Here is a 6974-nt window from a genome sequence, read left to right on the forward strand (position 1 = left end):
GCCAGTCTGTCGCAGGGAGTTTGTGAAGTTATTTAAATTAAAGAAAACATTTATTTTTTCTTTTTAATTAGCTGGAACACATTCAGCTCACTGGGAGGTGAAAGTCTCACCTCCCAGTGAGACTTTCATTAGAGGGACAGTAAATTTGCCCTAAGGAGCATTTTCGCCATGGCGTGGCATTTTACATTGAGTCGTGTTGAGACGCTTCACCAAGGTCGAGAAAGAGTCACACGCTGTTAGACAAAGGCCCGTAGTAAAGAGTTACATGTTTGACTCTGTTAGACACTAAAGTCCATTTCTCACGAAAAAGAAACGTTTTCCCAGGCCACAGAGACATGGTGTGATTTCAGGGAGTGTCTTCAGTCCATATTATCAGCTACCCTCCTCTTCCTCCTCAGACGCTGCACAGACTTTTTTAGAAACTCTTCTCGGATGTAATGGTAAAAGCGTCTCCTTTCAGCGCTGAAAGTGAATAAAATAAGTAAAGTCTCAATGACTTTCTTGGCTGATTTTATGCTCCGTGTGTCAATACAAATTATGATTCATTGATCGGGATTTCCATATAGAAGCTCTTACTAAATTAACAATTGGTTATATAAAATTGAATAGCTTCAATCAATATCTATTTATTTTCAGACTGATGAGTTTCCTGCATTGTTGCTCTGTGGCAGAACCTGCTGGAGTTTGATAAACAGAGGGTGGTATTTGCTGCAAGGCATCAAGAGAAATTGAACATTGGGAGGTTTAGGTCCCCCAAGAAGAGGCAGGAATTACTCCTGGGGTTGAGAGTGTGAAGAGGCATGCTTTAACCACTCCAGCCCCATCTGCCCAATGGCCAGACAGCTGCCGCCTGGTGGAGACCATCTTTGTCCGGCTGTGCAATATCCGTCGTAGTCCAAAGAAAAGAGGGGCAGGCACAGTCTCCAGGTGGGATTTAATCCTTCAAGAGTAAAGGAAGATCAGGCAGCTCGTTCTGGCAAATGGAGCCGTGATGGGGCAGACAAACCTGCAGCTAGTGGATGTGAGCTACACCACCCTGGTTCAGTGGCATAACAGAAGGGTCAAAAGGCAAGAAACCGCTGTGGTACTTCAAGGGTTAAACCTTCCCAGCCGCTTTTCTGTTCCTGCTGACCCACTTCTGCCTGCAAATATACGTCCGCATTACGGCGTACCACATTCAGGGCCACTGCATTCGTACAGGCTACCATCCAACACTGTGGGGCAGTCAAAAAAAAAGCTACAATTCACTGATGGGACAAATCCATCAGGACAGCGGCAGCTTCTCCCTGCCCACCCAAAAGGCCTCAGCTAGTGGCAATTACTCCAGTGGCACCACAGGGATCCGTTATCCTCACTACCCAACAGCAACAGAGTTTGTGGAGCCTCTCCACCCTCCTCCACATGCTTATGCTGTGGCCCCTGCTCTGGACTCTGCTGTGGCCCCTGCTCAACCTGGTAGAGAACCTTGAAAACTGACGCACAAGTTTTGCACAACACATGCAAAAAATGCGGGCAGTTTAGAATAGCTGAAACAGGACACAGCCAATATAGGGGGCAAATTTACTGTCCCTCTAATGAAAGTCTCACTTTCACCTCCCAGTGAGCTGAATGTGTTCCAGCAGTGACTGGAACAAATTAAAAAGAAAAAAATAAATGTTTTCTTTACTTTAAATAACTTCACAAACTGTTTCATATAGTTTTTATTTAGTTCACAGAGTGATATTTATTTTGTTTTAGGTTGATTGATGTCATTGTGTACACCAAGTAATTCAACAAACCATAGTGTAAAAGGTTTCAAGTCCTTCAGCAAACCACACATTTCTTGGTTTAAGAAAGAAATGGGAGACTTCAATGGAAATGTGTTGCATCCAAATGCTACAATGTTTTTGGACTAACTAAAAATGTTTAATTCACCGTCTTAATTGTTGATGAATAAATATTTGGTTCTTTGAAATCGATGAGGTCTATGGTCTTTTACTGTGAGTAAATGTTAGCTGCTTCCAATTCTGAATTATTGGTAATAATTTTAAGCATACACTAGAAAAAAATATTATTCACTTCACTCAAAAAGTACTTAAGGAAAGACACTTGAAAGAATATTTTAGTTTCAGTCATTGTTTAGCTGTGAAAAATGAAAATAAGCACTGGGTATGATTACGGACATTAAAATATACTGTATATAGCATACAGTATAATTTAACATCAATTTGACTATATTGGTAGAATAAAAAAAATTAAGGAATTCATCAGTTTTAAAACGAAAGCCTTTTATTACAAAGTGTTGTGTTTTACTTTACAGTACTACACCATCTGTACAAAAAAGCATTTAAAATGTTCAAGATACAAAAAAACAAACAAACAGTCATTACTTCATAACACTTAAACATTGATTGTGCGAAATCTTTTCACTAAAACATAGTATGGCGACTGGTAGGATCGAACTCACGACTCTGGGATCGGCCTCACTCTTCCCCTTCCTCAACCTTTAAATGGGCGAGTTAATGTAACTTTGAAAGCAGAAAACCTTCGAATTTGTAACTGTGGAAACACCTGTTTGCTCCACGATAGCTTGCTACCAAGTGGGCTGGTTAGCACATCCAGGGTAGCCCGCCAGCTGCTCGGTTGGTAGCAAGCTACCCTGGATGTGACACATAACTGTTATGCTTAACAAATACTTACAGTATGTTTGTTGATAACAATTAAAAATTGTTGGAGGTTGTTGCCTTCTTAGATGATATCATATTTTCAAGCTGGGTTGAAGAACATGAGGTGAGGTTAATGAGGGTCCTCCAACGCATTGCTAATTTTGGTCTCAAACTGTCCCCTTCTAAATGCAAATTCTTTCAGACTTCTGTGAAGTATTTGAAGTATATCTGCACAGGGGATAATAGAACCTGATCCAGCTGCTGTAAAAGAATGGCTACATTAAACAATTCTGTCAATTAAAAATTGATTTCATTTGTCATTGATTGGTCAAATTTTTTTTCAACAATGTCTCCCTATAGATGCCCGTTGTGTCATCACCTTACACCCAAACTGGCTGGGCATCTGAAAACGGCTCATGGTGTCAGGAACTTGGAGGAGAGGCGGATCCTCGTCAACTACGGGTCAGGGCGAGTTAACATCAGGGGACAGCCCTGTCCCGTAGAGGGGTGCGGCTATGCCGCATCCCGACTTGACGTCCACCTCTCCTCCAAGTTCCACTCGGAGGTGGCCAGGTCGCTCCTTAGTGACTATATTCAAGGCGTCAAAAGGCGCGTCACAATCATGCGCCTGGCGGTCCTCCGTGCCGCGACTCCTGCTGTCCCGTTGATCACCACGTGGGACATCGACACACTTCAGGTACATTACACTGAATGAAATTCTTTTTCAAATTCTTTTTCAAGAATGTCTTTTAGTTGCCCCATCTGCTTCAACTGCACCTCGAAACTGGCTCTTCACCTGAAGGCAACTCATGGTGTGGAGAACTTGGACAGGAGGATCCTCGTCAACTACGGGTCAGGGCGAGTTAACATCAGGGGACAGCCCTGTCCTGTAGAGGGGTGCAGCTATGCCGCATCCCGGCTTGACATCCACCTCTCCTCCAAGTTCCACTCCGAGTTGCCCAGTGCGCTCCTCAGTGACGTTATTCAAGGCGTTAAGAGGTAACCATCATGCGCCTGGCTGTCCTCCGTGCCGCGACTCCTGCTGTGCCGTTGATGACGACTTGGGACATCGACAGACTTGAGCTACATTACACTTAAAGGTTCTGAGTGAAACTCTAGAAACTGACTGCATGTTTGTTTGGATCGACAGGAACGTGAAAAAAGATTGGACATGATCTAGTAATTATATTTAAATCCTATCTGTGCTAAATATTTAATATTTACATAATTAACGTTATGTTTTTGACTGTTTGGATTTTAATGCAAAGTGGTAATTGTTTTGTAGATTTTCTTTTGATACTATACAATATTCATGTTCAAACTACTTTTCATTCAAAACTTAATTCTCCAAGATGCCCCATCTGCAAACACCTTGCATCAAAACTGGCTCGCCATCTAAAAACGGCTCATGGTGTTGAGAACTTGGAGGAGAGGCGGATCCTCGTCAACTACGGGTCAGGGCGCGTTAACATCAGGGGACAGCCCTGTCCCGTAGAGGGGTGGGAGACAGGAGTTCCTCAGACACAGACAGCAGAACAGAGTCGCGGCACCACAAATATACTCACCAAAAGGGTTAATGAGGGTCCTCCAACGCATTGCTAATTTTGGTCTCAAACTGTCCCCTTCTAAATGCAAATTCTTTCAGACTTCTGTGACATATTTGAAGTATATCTGCACAGGGGATAATAGAACCTGATCCAGCTGCTGTACAAGAATGGCTACATTAAACAATTCTGTCAATTAAAAATTAATTTCATTTGTCATTGATTGATCAAATTCTTTTTCAAGAATGTCTCCAAGATGCCCCTTATGCCATCGCCTTACACCAAAACTGGCTGGGCATCTAAAAACGGACCATGGTGTTGAGAACTTGGAGAGGCGGATCCTCGTCAACTACGGGTCAGGGCGCGTTAACATCAGGGACAGCCCTGTCCTGTAGAGGGGTGCAGCTATGCCGCATCCCAACTTGACATCCACCTCTCCTCCAAGTTCCACTCGGAGGTGGCCAGGTCGCTCCTTAGTGACTATATTCAAGGCGTCAAAAGGCGCGTCACAATCATGCGCCTGGCTGTCCTCAGTGCCGCGACTCCTGCTGTGCCGTTGATTACCACCTGGGACATCGACACACTTCAGCTACATTACACTGAAAGGTGTCCACCTCTCCTCCAAGTTCCACTCGGAGGTGGCCAGGTCGCTCCTTAGTGACTATATTCAAGGCGTCCAAAGGCGCGTCACAATCATGCGCCTGGCGGTCCTCCGTGCCGCGACTCCTGCTGTGCCCTTGATGACCACCTGGGACATCGACGCACTTGAGCTACATTACACTGAATGAAAGGTTCTGAGTCAGAAACTCTAGAAACTGACTGCATGTTTGTTTGGATCGACAGGAACGTGAAAAAAGACTTGACATGATCTAGTAATTATATTTAAATCCTATCTGTGCTAAATATTTAATATTTACATAATTAACGTTATGTTTTTGACTGTTGTTTGGGTAGGAATTGTCCTTGTCCAAATGAGGTCAAAACTGGAGCTGGTGGACCGTAGCAGAAACCCAAAGAAGTGGATGGCGCTTGTGGCACCTGGTTCTGCTCACAGTGGGACCAAGCAGATGATGGTGGCTGATCAGTCTGTGGATACAAGAAGCTGGCAGGAACTGGGGCCTGTGAAAAGTGTCCTTCCTGGTATGATGGAGGATAATGCTGTGTGAAGCCAGCTTTTCCACCAACCCGTTGACTGATCAGTACCTCGCCTTCACTGTTTTCAGGTTCCTTAAACTCCATGCTTTTATGTCCGTGTTCCACAGGAATGGAGGGGAGCCGTCTCGCTTCTGGGAAGGAGGCGTCAGCCACGGACACCTTCGGAGGAAGTTTCACACCTTGGAGAAGAGAGTCCCTTTCTGTTCTCTTCTGCCGCTCATGTAGCCTGAAAGATAAAAACAGAAATTGTTTCCTTTCAAAGTCGAGCCATCTTTAAAGTGCAATATCTGTTGAAAATAAAGGACTTCTTACCAAGCACACACAGTGGTATTGTTGATGGTGACTAACAACAAGTTGGTCTCGTCCTGTATGGGCTGGGAGTCCTCAAGCAGTTGTTTAATGTAGCAGTATGTTTGAACAATAGACTGCGGGATGGGTAAAACCTTCCCCTTGGTGTCTTTTGGCCGGTTTCTTGCTTGCCGATATTCTTTCAACAGCTTAAGGCAAATGCACTCAGACACTCTGAGTCACAGGTCTCTGGGCAGCCTGGCCATGAAGAGTCTGTGTGACAAACGGGTCATTGAAATAGTAGAAAAACACTAAAGTTCATCAACACTGATTTGATTGGAGCAGCAATGAAGTGCAGTAGAAAAGTACTTCTCATTTTGATGAGCTCAGCAAACCCACATTAATCTCCTAAGCTTAAAACTGTACAACGCTGAGAAAAAAAATTTATTTGGCTTCCATGAGTGAATATGCAAACAAGTTATCCATTGTGTCAAATATCAGACAGGTTACCTTTCAGCTGCTTGCTGACCAGGTGCAGAGCCACTTTGTTTCCGGGAAGCCCTCCATGGTCCTGGTAACGTGCTCTTCTTGTTTTTTAAGGTGTATTTGGGGGCTGCTTGTCCATAGCATGCAGGTTAGAATACAGCTGCAAGACATTTTCTACCTCTGTTGTTGACAATGCAGTTATTGTTCTGTTGGGGCTCAAAAGGTTCTCTGCCAAGCTGTCAACTGCCTCCCATCCAGGAAAACCTCTGTAGTCACACCGGGTCTCCTTAAAAAATAAGAAATAAAAAAATTGGTACAGATATATACACAGTCATTTCTTTGTTATCTCAAAGAATTTCCTGGAACTTCTGGTTGATCGGACTGGATAATCCATATTTGTACCAAAGGAAAAGGCCAACATGCCACAGAAGAAAAAGAGAGAAATAACAGTCTAAACCAGTGGTTCCCAACAAGTGCTGCAGAAGCCTTTTAATCATTTAAGTAAGCGGTTTGCAAGCAGGACACTTAAAACATGCAGTGGAGGGTACATGAGGACCAGACTAGGGAACTACTGGTTTAAATAAAGTAGATTAAAGTTTAAAATCAAGTACCGTTTCAGATTTATTAATAAAAAAAAAAACAGTACAGTGTGAAAGTCCTAGGCACATTCGAACCCTCAAAACCATGAATGTCCGACTTATCCAGCCTTGCAAGAACAATAGGTGTCAGTGATCTTGTCCACAGCTATATTTATGCTGAGGGTGTGAGGATCTGCTGTTTTCCTCATCGACCGGTAGCATTTAGCTGTGACGCACAGCTAAATGCTACTTACTTTTGACCTCATTTCTGCTTATTT

General features: G+C 43.6%; 1 long non-coding RNA gene across 1 annotated transcript; it reads right to left on the reverse strand.

Moving 5' to 3' along the window:
* Positions 1-5514: 5514 nt before the first annotated feature.
* On the reverse strand, positions 5515-6239 carry LOC145550410 (uncharacterized). The gene is made up of 3 exons (XR_014086314.1): positions 6143-6239; positions 5657-5905; positions 5515-5570 (listed from the first exon to the last, which is right to left on the reverse strand). It is a non-coding gene; the product is annotated as an uncharacterized LOC145550410 (long non-coding RNA).
* Between the last annotated feature and the right edge of the window lie 735 nt (positions 6240-6974).

This window comes from Poecilia reticulata, unplaced genomic scaffold (assembly GCF_904066995.2).
Source record: "Poecilia reticulata unplaced genomic scaffold, P_reticulata-male-v2 Scaffold_41, whole genome shotgun sequence".
Classification (NCBI taxonomy): Eukaryota; Metazoa; Chordata; class Actinopteri; order Cyprinodontiformes; family Poeciliidae; genus Poecilia; species Poecilia reticulata.